Here is a 15,873-nt window from a genome sequence, read left to right on the forward strand (position 1 = left end):
AACATTTTTAACAGTACATATGCATAGGTAATTTTTTACAACATTATCCCTTGTACTCCCTTCTGTTCCACATTTTTCCTTTTCTTCCCTCCACCCCCTTCCCTAGATAGAAGGCATTCCCCATACACATTAAATATGTCATAGTATATCCTAGGTACAATATATATGTGCAGAACCGAATTTTGTTGTTGTTGTTGTTGCAAAGGAAGAATTGGATTCGGAAGGTAAAAATAACCTGGGGGAAAAAAATGCTCACAGTTTACACTCATTTCCCAGTGTTCCTTCTCTAGGTGTAGATGATTTTGTCCATCATTAATCAATTGGAATTGGATTAGCTCTTCTTTATGTTGAAGATATCCACTTCCATCAGAATACATCCTCATATAGTATTGTTGTTGAAGTGTATAATGATCTCCTCATTCTGCTCATTTTACTCAGCATCAATTGATGTCTCTCCAAGCCTCTCTGTATTCATCCTATTAGTCATTTCTTACAGAACAATAATATTCTATAACATTCCTATACTATAATTTACCCAACCATTCTCCAATTGATGGGCATCCATTCATTTTCCAGTTTCTAGCCACTACAAAAAGGGCTTAAAATGGCATATTTCTTATGACACAGTGATATTCTATTATAGGCAGATATCACAATTCATTTAAGCCATTCCCCATTAAATATATAACCCCCCTCTTCATTTCTAATTTTTTGGTTAATATAAAAAGAACTACTATAAACATTGTTGTAGCTAGAGATCTTTTCCCTCTTTTTTTTTTTTTTGGTAATATGTCTGTGGTATATCTGAATCCAAAGACATACATAGTTTGGCAAATTTCTGGACATATTTTTAGATTTTTTTCTATAGTGCATACATCAATTTACAACTCCACTAACAAGGCACTAGTTACTATTACCATTTCATCTTGCTTGCTGCAGATACACAATGTGCTTCATCATGATAATGTCATTACGTGATCAGAGTTATAAAATTTTCTGAATTTGTTTCTTTTGTTTTATGTTGGTTTTGCATAAATTAGTTTCCTAGTTCTATTCAATTCATATTAAATCAAGTCTTACTGTCATTATTACTTTTCTCTGATGCAGTTTATTTCATCATTACTTATGTCACAAAATTCCTTACATTTAGTTACCATAATCTATTTAGTTATTCACAAATAAAAGGCTATTTACTTGTTTTTCCCACATTTTTGCTATGAAGAAAACTACTGCTATAAATGTTTTTGTACATTTTGGTTCTATTCTTTCATTTATCTCTTTGGGGCCTATAGAAGGTTCAAACTTCTGGTTCAAAAGATATGGTCTATTAAATTTTGAGAAAAGTTCCAAATTACTTTCTCAAATAGTTAAGTCAGTGCATGCACTATTGATACCAAAAAATGGCTAACTACAGAAAGCTTAGGTCATATGTAAGCTCAAGAGGATTTCCAAAGTGATAGAATAAAAATGGAAATTTCTGAGAAAATTCCTACCTATTTCACTGTTGGGACATATTAAGATGTAGACCTCCACAATGAAATGCTTTACCTCAAAGGCCTTTAGGCTGTACAGTGACAGCAAGCATACTTGGTTCTGCTTTGTAGTCTTATGGGTTTTATAGTTGAATTTCCAAATAGTTTTATGAAAGCCAGATCTGTAGTAAAGACTTTTCACCATTATTATGTTTTATACATTTAGGAAGAACAAATGCTATTTTGCTCATACAACTGCATTTTTACAAGCAATTAATTTTATTTCTCCTATGGCTAACTTAGTGATCTAGTACAAATTCTCTCTAATACTTCCTTTCATTATTTTTTTCTCTCTCCCTTCCTTCCTTCCTTCCTTCCTTCCTTCCTTCCTTCCTTCCTTCCTTCCTTCCTTCCTTCCTTCCTTCCTTCCTTCCTTCTTTCCTTCCTTCCTTCCTTCCTTCCTTCCTTCCTTCCTTCCTTCCTTCCTTCCTTCCTTCCTTCCTTCCTTCCTTCCTTCCTTCTTTCTTCCATTATTTCTCCTTACACACTTCTAGAACCAGTAATTTCCTTAGTAAGATGAAAATATCTGAATCCAATTCTTCCTGTGCAACAAAAAAAATCGGTTCTACACACATATATTGTATCTAGAATATAATGTAATATATTTAACATATATAAGACTGCTTGCCATCTGGGGGAGGGGGTTGGGGGAGGAAGGGAAAAAATCTGAATAGAAGTAAGTGCAAGGGATAATGTTGTAAAAAATTACCCATGCATATGTACTGTCAAAAAATGTTATAATTATAAAATAAAATAAAAATTAAAAAAAGATGAAAATAGCAATATTTTTACAACTCAAAAAAATCATCTTTGAGAATTTCTGTAATTTTAAATTTTATCACCCTGAAACCAACTCATTGATATGCCATTCTGAACTGGAGTAGGATGGGTAAATAATGATAAATCAACAATATTACTTTCTAATAAATGTTCACAATAAATATCCATTCCTTGCTATTTAACAGTTTTTTTGGTCATTATATAGCTCACTAAATTATGATTAATTATAAGCCATCTCAAAGGACTTCATCGCTACCTTCTCATTTGATCTTTGCTATAAAAACTCTGAAGATAGTACAGATATGTAGCACAGATACTATCATTGCCATTTAATAAATGAAAAAAATAAATCTCATAATTTTGTAACTTGTCCAAGGTCATATTTCAGTATCCAAGGTTAATGAAATGTGGTATGTGGAAGTATGTGGAAGAGATGAGATTCAAACTTAGATCTTATGATTCACTCTAGTGTTGTTTCTATTATACTCTAACTGATTCTCCTTACCCAATTCAAATACAATATTACAATTCAAAATTATCTCTGGACTGCCTGTTCCACTTCATTCACATAGGTAAGGAGTTCATGCATATGAACATTTCTTCTTCTAGCAGTTATCTTATTTTTTTCACCTTTCTCTACTTTTCATTTCTTAGTGGAGACTGTTTTTATACTACTTTTGATTCCATTTAAAATTAAAATAAACTGTTGATTGAGGAGGTGCTTTTATTCAGAACTCAGTGGACCAAAACTTTGACTGATAGAGCAAATTCCAAAGAGGGAGAATCAAGATGAATAGTATCCAAAGAGCATTTTTCCAAGCTATCACTTGGTAATTTCTGAATTAAGCTGATTGCTATTAACTATCAAGAGAAACATTTTTAGTAAGACTTTGTTACTTGAACTGCCAAGATAAATATATTAATGATAGTTGTATTGACTATTTCTATGCATCTGGGGAACCATATGTTTACTACAAAAAAAGAAACCACTTAAACTTAGATGAATCTATTCTTTTAGCCTCAATTTTCTCTTCTGAACAATTAAGGCATTGCATTAGTCTTATATGATACTTCCAATTCAATTCAATTATTTCCAAATTCTTTACACTTCTCCCCTGCCTTGTCCTGTCCTATCCTACTCTATCATATCCTATCTCTCATTACATCTCCAACTACAACAAAAGCCTCATGCTGCAGACAATAAGTTTATATATTTCCCAATAATATACAATTTCCTTAAAAACAAAGACTTACTAGTAATAAGAATAGAATGATTTGTGGAGTGTATTTTATATTTAAATGCCACTGCCCAGTTTCTTTTACCATTAGGCATTTTTTTCAGTTACTTTAAAACTCAGTTTGTCATAATGATTCACTAGGGAGGGATTAAAAAAAAAAAAAAACAGAACCACAGAGAGGATTTAAAAAACAATAAAAACACTTGATTTGTCCCCAAAGCTGAGATGCAGCTAATGCACAGAGCAGAACATAAATATGACTCACTATTGAGGCCTGACACCTGGAAACAAGTTGACTGTTAACAATTTCAATACTTGTGTAGTGCCTATGAGACTGCAGAGTTTCTTTCTCCAGTGTGTCTGCAGTTATTTTCCTTAGGTTGGAAATTTCATAATGATTCAGTGTGGAGGATTTTGATGTATAAAAACAGGAGGTAAGATAATTCTCCAGCTTTGTGAAAAATAGAGATGACTTGTATATTAGAGTAATTGTATAGTCAAAGAAAAAAGCAATGTTCGAGAAAGAACATGGTATGCTTACATCATTGGTAACTTGGACTCAAGAAGAACTGGCTTCAAAAACCATCTCTGGAATGTTACTAGCTATAGTAATCATATACAATTCACATAGACTCTTTGAATCTCTGTTTTCTCATTTGTGAATTAGAAATGTAAATGTCTTTGTTGACTATCTGAAAAGATGGTTATGATCATGAAATGAATTATGGAACAAGTGTTTTGGAATACTGAAAGGTTAAAAGCTTTATATATAAAAATAACAAAATCCTGATCCTGAGTAAAAATGGAAAAGTCTAGAAAAGAAATCTAAAGAAGTTTTAAAACCAATATGTTAATGTATTAATTTTATACCATCATGAGAAGATGAGATAATGATCCATTTGTTACTTTGGATTCTAGGTTCAACATTCTACAACCTCTATCTCTAGTCTACCTCAGCCTTTAAATAGAGTGGCCATATCTTAGACTTTATCATCATTCTAAATTGCTACAACTTCAGTTTCTTAAATTCTGTAATGATTGATGATAATAATTTTGTTAGCTTCTAATTTTCCTCTAATTTTTCCTGAACCTGATCATATATATCTATATCACTGCTTCATTATCTATGCTAGCAAGATATAGTGCCCTTCCTTATCTCTTTTAATTAGATCAATTTTTGCTTTTGCTTGATCTGAGATCAGGATATCTACCCCTGCTTTTTTTTTTTTTTTTTTTTTTTTTTTTTTTTACTTCACATGAAGCATAGTAGATTCTGCTCCAGCCTTTTACCTCTACTCTCTATGTATCGCCCTGCTTCAAGTGTGTTTCCTATAAACAACATATTGTAGAATTCTGGCTTCTAATCCAATCTGCTATCTACCTCCTCCTTATGAGGAAGTCTACCCCTTTCATATTTACAGTTAAAATTCTGTATTTACTGCCATCTTATTAACCTCAAATTATCTTTTCTTTTTCTTTTTTCCCTTACCCCCTTCCCAGTAGTAAACTTATGAGCACCACTTGCCTTATGCAGCACTTCCTCTTTAGGATCCCTCCCTCCCCCTTAGAGTCCCTTCTCTTTTCTTAAACCTTTTCCTTTCAATTTTTGTATTCTCTTCTATTTATCCTACCCCTTCCCTTTTTACTTTCCTCCTCCCACTTTTCAATGAGGTAGGAGGTTTCTCTGTAAACCAAATATGTCTAATATTTTCTCTTTGAGCCAATTCTGATGAAACTAAGATTCACACTATGATCATCCCCCTCCCTTTTTTTCCCTCAGATATAATAGTTTTCCTTTGCCTCTTCATGAGATCTAATACCTCCACTTTTCCCTTTTTCTGGTACAATTTCCTTTCCATCTCTAGATCCTTTTTTCTTATTATAACAGTAAACCAAATTATATATGTACTCTTTATGTATAGCCATAACAGAAATACAGTTTTCAAGAGTTCTTTTTATCTTTTTATGCTTCTCTTGAGTCCTATATTTGGAGGTCAAACTTTTTGTTTAGCTTTAGTTTTTTTGTCAGAAATAAATTGAATTCACCTATTTCATTGAATGTCCATCTTCTTCCCTGGAATAAAATACTCAGTTTGGCTGGGTAAGTTATTCTTGGCCACATACCAAGTTCCTTTGCCTTTTGGAATATCAGATTGCAGGACCTTCTACCTTAAAGAAACATCAAGAAGCTTCAGGAATTTCTACTGTTATTTAAAAATGAAAAGGTCTTTTGTTTCTTACTGCATATGATTATCCTTTCTACTAAGCAAAACCTTAAGTTTTTTAAAGAGTTAACACAGCTGTACTTTTTTGATGTCCTTTCTCTTTGATCTTAAAATATGTCTTAAAAAATCCATGGACTATTAATTATATTAATTAATATCTTCTTATTTTTAAAAAAAATGTAAAAATTTCTTTGTGAATTTGTTCTTTAGCAAGAAATTTTAGGCCTCACATGTTTTTTTTTGGTATCATACAATTTCAAAACAGTCTTTTTTCACTAACATACAATTTTTTTCTTTATAATCTCTGCCTTCTCTCAATTACTTCAGAATTTCTATCAATGGAAACTATTGACTGAATCTACTAAAATTTTAATATATAGTAATTCTTTTATTCTTCTTTGACTTACTCCCTATTATAATCTCCTGTTTCAGTTCTAATCTTGCTTCTCTTTTCAAGTATGCAACTCATTTGAGCTCCTTCTTTCTCAACAGATATCTTCACCCCAAAGCAAAGACTGAAATCATTTGTCCATTTTGGGATGTCTTAATCTCTGGACAAGTATGCCCAAATTTTTCTCCTTACTTCTCAATGTAGAGTTGAGGAGTTTCTACTTCTTGCAAAAGCTAACTTTCTTTAATTTCTCTGGTTTTTATCTGTTACTATCTTTTCCCCTTAATTCTCACTTCTTTTAAAAAATGTTTAAAGAAAATTTTTTTATTTAAAAGTTAAATGCAAAATAAGAAAAAAAACAAAATAAAAAAGAAATATAGAAAAAAGAAACAAACAAAAATATTTTCATGTGCTCAGCAGAACATTAGGGAGGATTTTAAATTTCTATTTGATGAATACATGTAAGAAAAGGGGATAGTACATTCATAACTGTTCAATTTTGCTTCCTTGTAGATTATTCTTTTGTTTTCTGTGATGCGTATTTAACTTTATTTTTTTCCCTCCTTTCATCCCCACCAACATCTTCAAGCAAGCTACAGTTAGTATGAACATATTTATAAATACATACATATATATATATATATATATATATATATATATATACACATACATATACAGTACATATATATATATACACACATACATATATATATACATGTATACATATAATAGTCATGCACTGAAAATAATATTAATATGAATGATATATAATATAGATTTCTCTTTAATAAATCTTTAAGTTTACCTGAGATCAATGATTGTTAACCCTCTTTTTTTCTAATAATATCTACTCTTGATCATTGTGTTTGTAAATTTATAAATTTCTTATTTCCTATTCTCAATGTCTTTTATTATATTAATTCTACCCTTTAATTTGCCTTCCTATTATTTAGCCTCCCCTCTACTCATTCCTTTCTCTCCTTCCTTTTTCCCTTCCTCTTTATCCCTTTTCCATTAATCTACATTTCTTTTCCCACTGTCATACATCTACAAATCCTGTACACCGGAGAATCTACTGGGAGGATATTAGGCAAAATACAGCTGCATTGGTTACTTTGTCCTGGTTATAAGCTAGTGGATTAGCAGGTTAGCTGTAAAACATTCAATGCAAATAAAAAAAAACACAAATAATGAGCCTTTGAACCCCAGAAAAATGCAAGACCTGGCCTCTCCTCCCTAGCATTAGAAGTCAGTCAGCAACACTGGATCCAAGATAACTACTGTCACCTGTAGAGTAAGCTTGGGACAATCTCCTCATTGCCCTAAGAGTAGCCCTCAATCTTGAAAAAAATCAGAAAAAAACAATAAGGAATCTGACCATATACAGTTTTTATGGAGAAAGAGAAGAACAGACCTCAATCCCTGAGTTTCCTAAAAGCAAATCATATCAAGAAGAAGCCCCAAACGGTAATACCAGTTGATCTCCATCTCACAAGGCTCTCTTGGAAGCATTCAAAAAGAACCATAATAGAGAATTAGAAGAAAAACAGGAAAAGGAAATGAGCATTTGGCAAGAGAGTTTAAAAAAGGAAAAAACAGAAATTATCTGAAAAATCCTTAAAATAGATTTGATGAAATGGAAAAAGCATATAACTTTTTACAAAACAGATATGAAAAAGAAACCAATTGACTGAGAAACAGAATTTGTGAAATGGAGAAAAATGCAATGAACAAAAGCCCTTGTTGAAAAGTTAAATTTACCAAATTCAAAAGGAGATAAAAAAATTGAAGAAAATAATTCACTAAAAATTAGAAGTGAATAAATGGAAGTGAATGACTTACTGAAGCTTCAGGAATCAGTCAAACAAAACCAAAAAAAAAAAAAAAGAAAAAATAGAAGAAAATATAAAATACCTTATTGTAAAAGCAATTGACCTAGAAAACAGATCTAAAAGAGAAGTTCTAAGAATTATTGGACTTCCTGAAAACCATGCTGAGAAAAAAAAAAAAAAAGCCTACACATCATCTTTCAGAAAATCATTAAGGCAAGGTGCCTTGATGTCCTAGAACCAGATGGTAAAATATTCATTGAAAGAATTCACTAATCAAGTCCTCAAAGAGACCCCAAAATGAAAACTCCAAGGAACATCATAGCTAAATTGCAGAATTATCAAATCAAGGAGAAAATATTTCAAATAGTCAGAAGGAAACAATTCAAATATTGAGGAGCCACAATTGGGATTACCCAAGAGCTAGCAGTTTCCATGTTAAAAGAACATAGGACATGGAATGTGGTATTCTTAAAGGCAAAAGAACTTGGATTATAGCCAAGAATCACTATCCAGCTAAACTGAACATTATCTTTCAAGGAAGAATATGGACATTCAATGAAACAGGTGAATTTCATTGTTTATGATGAAAAGACCAGAGCTGAACAAAAATTTTGATATTCAAATATAGAACTCAAGAGAAGCATAAAAATGTAAAAAGAAATGAAAAAATAACTTTCTTTAAAGTTAAAAAGCTTACATCCCTATATGGCAAGATGACATGGATGCAGATATAATTTGATTTTGGTGTGAAGATATAAAAAAGAAACTAAAGGAGGAAAGTTGATTCTCCTGGAAGAAGAGGAAAATAAAGTGAAAAATTGGGTAAATTATATCTCATGAAGAGACAAAAAAGGGATGAGCATAGTGTGAACCTTACTCTCTTTAGATTTAGCTCAAAGAAAGAATATCAAACATATTCATCAAGTTTGTCTCACCCTATTAAGAAGTAGGAGGGAAAGGGGGAAAGGAAAAATGAAGGCTAATAAAAGGGAGAACAGAGGTAGAAGGGAAAATGTATAGGAAAGGGAGAGAGGTTGTAAAGATTGAGGGCTATTTGATGGAGAGGATGGTCAGAAGCAAAAATACTGGAGAGGAGGAAAAGGGGGAAAATAAAGAGAAAAGTATAATTGAGATAAAACAAGATGACAAGAAATACTGAGTTAGTAATTTTAACTGTGAATGTGAATGGTATAAACTTTCCCATAAAATAGAAGCATGTGGCAGATTGGATTAAAAGCCAGAATCCTACAATTTGTTTATGAGAAACACATTTAAAGCAGTGATACATGCAGTGGAAAGGTAAAAGGCTAGAGCTGAATCTATTATGCTTCAGTGAAGTAAATAAAGCATGAGTAGCAATCCTGATCTCAGATTAAGCAAAAGCAAAAGTAAATCTAATTAAAAGAGACAAGGAAGAAAACTATATCTTGCTAAAGGATACCATAGAAAATGAAGTAATAGCAATACTAAATATCTATGCACCAAGTAGTATGGCAACCAAATTCCTAGAGAAGAAGTTAAGAGAGCTGCAAGAACAATTATATAACAAAACTATCGTGGGGAATTTCAACTTTTCTCTCTTAGAGCTGGATAAATTGAATCACAAAATAAGAAAGAAGTTAAGGAGGCAAATAGACTTCTAGAGAAGTTAAGTATGATAGACATTTGGAGAAAATTAAGTGGAGACAGAAAGATACATACTTTTTTCTTGGCAGTATATAGAACCTATACCCAAACTGATCATTTATTAGGATAGAAAAACCTCAAAATGAAATGCCTAAAGGCAGAAATACTAAATGAATTTTTTGAGATCATAATGCAATAAAAATTACATGCAATTGAAGTCCAGGAGAAAATAGACTAAAATTAAATGAAAACTAAACAATCTAATACTAAAGAATGAGTGGGTGAAACAAGAAGTCACAGAAACACCTGACAATTTCATCCAAGAGAATGACAATAATGAGACAACATACCGCAGTTGGGGGGTGAAGCCAAAGTGGTCATCGGGGGAAATTTTACATCTCTAGATGCCTATTTGAATAAAATAAAGAAAGAGAAGATCAATGAATTAGGCTTACAACTAAAAAAAGCTAGGAAAAAAACAAACAAAATAACCCTCCAATTAAATACCATATTTGAAATTCTGAAAATAAAACAGGAGATAAATAAAATTGAAAGTAAAAACAAAACAAACAACAAAAAAAAATTGAATTAATAAACAAAAGTAAGAGTTGGTTTTATGAAAAATTCAACAAAATAGATAAATCTTTAGTCAATTTGATTAGAAAAAAAGAAAGAAGAAAATAAAATTGTTAGTATCAAAAATGAAAAGGGAGATCTTTCTTTTATATATATATATATATATATATATATATATATATATATATATATATATATATATATATATATATATATATATATATATATATATATGTTTTTTTAATAGTTTTTATTTACCAGATATATGCATGGGTAATTTTACAACATTGACAATTGCCAAACCTTTTGTTCTAATTTTTCCCCTCCTTTCCCCCCAGATGGCAGGTTGACATGTTAAAGTATAAATTAAATACAATATATATGTACATGTCCAAACAGTTATTTTGCTGTACAAAAAGAATCAGACTTTGACATAGTATACAATTAGCCTGTGAAGGAAATCCAAAATGCAGGCAAACAAAATTAGAGGGATTGGGAATTCTATGTAGTGGTTCATAATCATCTCCTAGAGTTCTTTTGCTGGGTATAGCTGGTTCAGTTCATTATTGCTCTATTGGAACTGATTTGGTTCATCTCATTGTTGAAAATGACCACATCCATCAGAATTGATCATCATATAGTACTGTTGTTGAAGTATTAAACAATCTCCTGGTCCTGCTCAATTCACTCAGCATCAGTTCATGTAAGTCTCTCCAGGCCTTTCTGAAATCATCCTGTGGGTCATTTCTTACAGAACAATAATATTCCACAATATTCATATACCACAATTTATTCAGCCAATCTCCAATTGATGGGCATCCACGTAGTTTCCAGTTTCTGGCCACCACAAAGAGGGCTGCCACAAACATTCTTGCACATACAGGTCTCTTTCCCTTAAGATCTCATTGGGATATAAGCCCAGTAGTAACACTGCTGGGTCAAGAGTATGCACAGTTTGATAACATTTTGAGCATAGTTCCAACTTGCTCTCCAGAATTCCACCAACAATGTATCAGTGTCCCTGTTTTCCCACATCCCTTCCAACAATCTGCATTATCTTTCCCTGTCATTCTAGCCAATCTGACAGATGTGTAGTCATATTTCAGAGTTGTCTTAATTTACATTTCTCTGATTAATAATGACTTGGAGCATTTTTTATATGACTAGAAATAGTTTCAATTTCTTCATCTGAAAATTGTCTGTTCATATCCTTTGACCATTTATCAATTGGAGATTGGCTTGATTTCTTATAAATTAGAGTCAATTCTCTATATATTTTGGAAATGAGGACTTTATCAGAACCTTTGACTATAAAAATATTTTCCCAGTTTATTGTTTCCCTTCTAATCTTATCTGCATTAGTTTCGTTTGTACAAAAACTTTTCAATTAGATATAATCAAAGTTTTCTACTTTGTGATCAAGAATGATCTCTAGTTCTTCTTAGGACATAAATTAATTCCTCTTCCACAGATCTGAGAGGTAAACTATCTTATGTTCCTCTAATTTATTTATAATCTCATTCTTTATTCCTAGGTCATAAACCCATTTTAACCTGACCTTGGTGTACAGTGCTAAATGTGGGTCAATACTTAGTTTCTGGCATATTAATTTCCAATTTCCCCAGCAATTTTTGTGAAACATTGTGTTCTTATCCCAAAGGCTGGGGTCCTTGGGTTTGTCAAACACTAGGTTATTAGAGTTATTAATTATTTTGTCCTTTTGACCTAATCTATTCCATTGATCAACTGGTCTGTTTCTTAGCCAATACCAAATAATTTTGATAACCGCTGCTTTATATTATAATTTTAGATCTGGTGCAGCTAAGCCACCTTCATTTGATTTTTTTTTTCATTAATTCCCTTGAAATTCTTGACCTTTTGTTTTTCCATATGAACTTTGTTGTTATTTTTTCTAGGTCATTAAAATACTTTTTTGGGAGTCTGATTGATATAGCACTAAATAAATAGATTAGTTTAGGTAATATTGTCATCTTTATTATATTTGCTCACCCTATCCAAGAGCATTTAATATTTTTCCAATTGGTTAGGTCAGACTTAATGCAAAGGCAGAATGTTCTACCAATGAAGAGGAAATTAGAGCAATAATTAGGAGTTATTTTTCCAACTATGTGTCAATAAATCTGATAATCTAAATTAAATGAGAAATACTTACAAAATATAGATTGCTAAAATTAACAGAAGAGGAAATATATTCCTTAACTAGTCCTATTTTAGGAAGAAATAGAACAAAAATAGAACTTAGTATTAATCAAATCCCTAAGAAAAAAATCTCCAGGGCAAGAAGGATTTATATGTGAATTCTCACAAATATTTAAAGAATGATTAAATTCAATACTATGCAAAATATTTGAAAAATAGGGAAAGAAGGAGTCCTATCAAATTTCTTTTATGACACAGATATGGTTACTGATACCTAAACCAGGTAGAGTGAAAAAAAAAGAGAAAGAAAATTATAGACCAATTTCCCTAATGAATATTGATGCAAAAATCTTAAATAAAATATTAGCAAAGAGATTACAATAAGTCATTTCCAGGATAACACACTATGATTACATAGGATTTATATCAGGAATGCAGGGCTGTTCTATAGTAGAAAGACTATTAGCATAAATATCAATAACTAAACTAATAAAAATCATATGATTATCTCAATAGATGTGGGAAAAGCATTTGACAAATCCCATACCCATTGCTATTTAAAACCACTAGAAAATATAGGAATAAATTGAGTTTTTTTTAATGAGAAGTGGCATTGATTTAAAACTATCAGCAAGCATCATTATGTAATGGGGACAAACTACAACCATTCCCAATAACAACAGTGGAGAAATAACCACTATCACCATTACTATTCAATAGTGTATTAGAAATGTTAGTTTTGGCAATAGGAAAAGAAAAAGATTAAAGGAGTTAGAGTAGGTAATGAGGAAACTAAATGATCACTTTTGCAGATGGTATACTAAGAGAACCCTAGAGAATCAATTAAAATACTACTAGGAACAATTCATAACTTTAGCAAAGTTTCAGGATACAAAATAAATCATCAACATTTTTATGTATTACCAACGAAGTTCAGCAGCAAGAGATACAAAGAAAAATTCCATTTGAAATATCTAAATAATATAAAATATTTGGGAGTCTACAGAACAAGGCAGTTAGGAACTATAGGAACACAATTACAAAACACTTTCCACACAAATGTAGTCAGATCTAATCAATTAGAAAAATATCATGGATTCATGGGTAGGTCAAACAAATATAATAAAAAAGGCAATACTACTTAAATTAATCTACTTATTTAGTGCCATACTAATCAAACTCCCAAAATATATTTTACAGATCTAGAAAAAATAATAACAAAATTCACCTGGAACAACAAAAGTTCAAGAATTTCAAGGGAATCAATGAAAAAAAAATGCAAGTAAAGGTGACCTAGGTATACCAGATCATAAAGCAGCGGTCATCAAAAACAGTGGTACTGACTAAAACATAGTCGATTAGTGGAATAGGTTAGGCTCAAAGGACAAAATACTCAATGACTGTAGTAATCTAGTATATAAGGAACTCAAAGATGCTTTTGAAATAAGAATTTATTGTTTAAAAAAAACTGCTGGGAAAAGGAAACTAGTATGGCAGAAACTAGTTATTGACCCACACATAACACTATATACCAAGATAAAGTCAAAATGGGTTTATTATTTAGGCATTAAGAGTGATATTATAAGGAAATTAGAAGAACAAAAGCTAGTTTACCTCCCATATCTGTGGAGAAGGGAAGAATTTGTGGCCAAAGAAGAACTGGAGTACATTATTGAATACAAATAGATAATTTTGATCATATTATGTTAAAAGTTTTTGTACAGAAATACTAAAGAGCGGAAAGGGACCTGTATGTGCCAAAATGTTTGTGGCAGCTCTTTTTGTGGTAGCTAGAAACTGGAAGATGAATGGATGTCCATCAATTGGAGAATGGTTGGGTAAATTATGGTATATGAAGGTTATGGAATATTATTGTTCTGTAAGAAATGACCAGCAGGAGGAATACAGAGAGGCTTGGAGAGACTTACATCAACTGATGCTGAGTGAAATGAATAGAACCAGAAGATCGCTGTACACTTCAATGTTGTATGAAGATGTATTCTGATGGAAGTGGATACCTTCAACATAAAAAAGATCCAACTCACTTCCAGTTGATCAATGATGGACAGAAATAACTACACCCAGAGAAGGAACACTGGGAAGTGAATGTAAATTGTTAGCACTACTGGCTATCTACCCAGGTTATTTATACCTTCGGAATCTAATACTTAATGTGCAACAAGAAAATGGTATTTACACACATATATTGTATCTAGGTTATATTGTAACATATGTAAAATGTATGAGATTGCCTGTCATCAAGGGGAGGGAGTAGAGGGATGGGGGATAATTTGGAAAAATGAATACAAGGGATAATATTATAAAAAAATTACTCATGCATATATACTGTGGAAAAAATTCTAAATAAAAAAAAGTTTTTGTACAAATAAAGCCAATTCAGACAAGAATAGAAGGGAAGCAATAAACTTGGGGAAAATTACATTCAAGGGTTCTTATAAAGGCCTTACTTCTAAAATATATAATGAACTGACTCAAATTTAGAAGAATTCAAGCCACTCTCCAACTGATAAATGGTTAAATGATATGAACAAACAATTTTCAGATGAAGAAATTGAAACAATTTCTTGTCATATGAAAAGGTGCTCTAAATCACTATTGATAAGAGAAATCCAAATTAAGACAACTCTGAGGTTTTGGGAGTCTACAGGTATCACTGAGTCTGAGGTACTACTACTTATCTTTAAGAATGACTAAGATGACAGAAATAAATAATGACAAATGTGAAAATGTGTGAAAACTGGGCTTTGTTGGGGGAGTTGTGAACTGAGTCAACCTTTCTGGAGAGCAACTTGGAATTAAATCCAAAGGACTATCAACCTGTTCATAACCTTTGATCCGGCCATGTTTTTACTGGGTTTGTATCCCAAAGATATCATAAAAGAAGGAAAGGACCCATATATGCAAAAATGTATGTGTCATCTCTTTTTGTAATGGCAAAAAATTGCAAACAGAGTGGATACACAAATCAGTTGGAGAATGACTGAGCAAATTATGATATATGAATGTTATGGATTTATTATTGTTTTATAAGAAATAATCAGGACGACTATTTAAGAAAGGCCTGGTGAGATTTACATGAACTGCTGCTAAATGAAGTTGGCAGAATCTAGAGCTCATTGTACAAGAAGATTATACAATGGTCAATTTTCATGGATGTGTCTCTTCCAACAATGAGATGATTGAGGCCAGTTCCCATGATCTTATGATGAAGAGAACCGTCTATACCCAAGGAGAGGATTATGGGAACTGAGTGTAGATCATAAATTGGCATTTTCACTCTTTTTTTGTTTTCTTGCATTTTATTTCTTTCTTGTTTTTTTTTTTTATTGATTTGATTTTTCTTGTGCAGAAAAGTAAATGTAGAAATATGTATAGAAGAATTGCACATGTTTACATATATTGGATTATTTGCCATCTAGGGGAGAGGGTGAGGGTAAAAGGGGGAATTTGGAACACAAAGTTTTGCAAGGATTATTATACATATATATGTTT

The sequence above is a fragment of the Sminthopsis crassicaudata genome, chromosome 2, assembly GCF_048593235.1.
Source record: "Sminthopsis crassicaudata isolate SCR6 chromosome 2, ASM4859323v1, whole genome shotgun sequence".
NCBI lineage: Eukaryota > Metazoa > Chordata > Mammalia > Dasyuromorphia > Dasyuridae > Sminthopsis > Sminthopsis crassicaudata.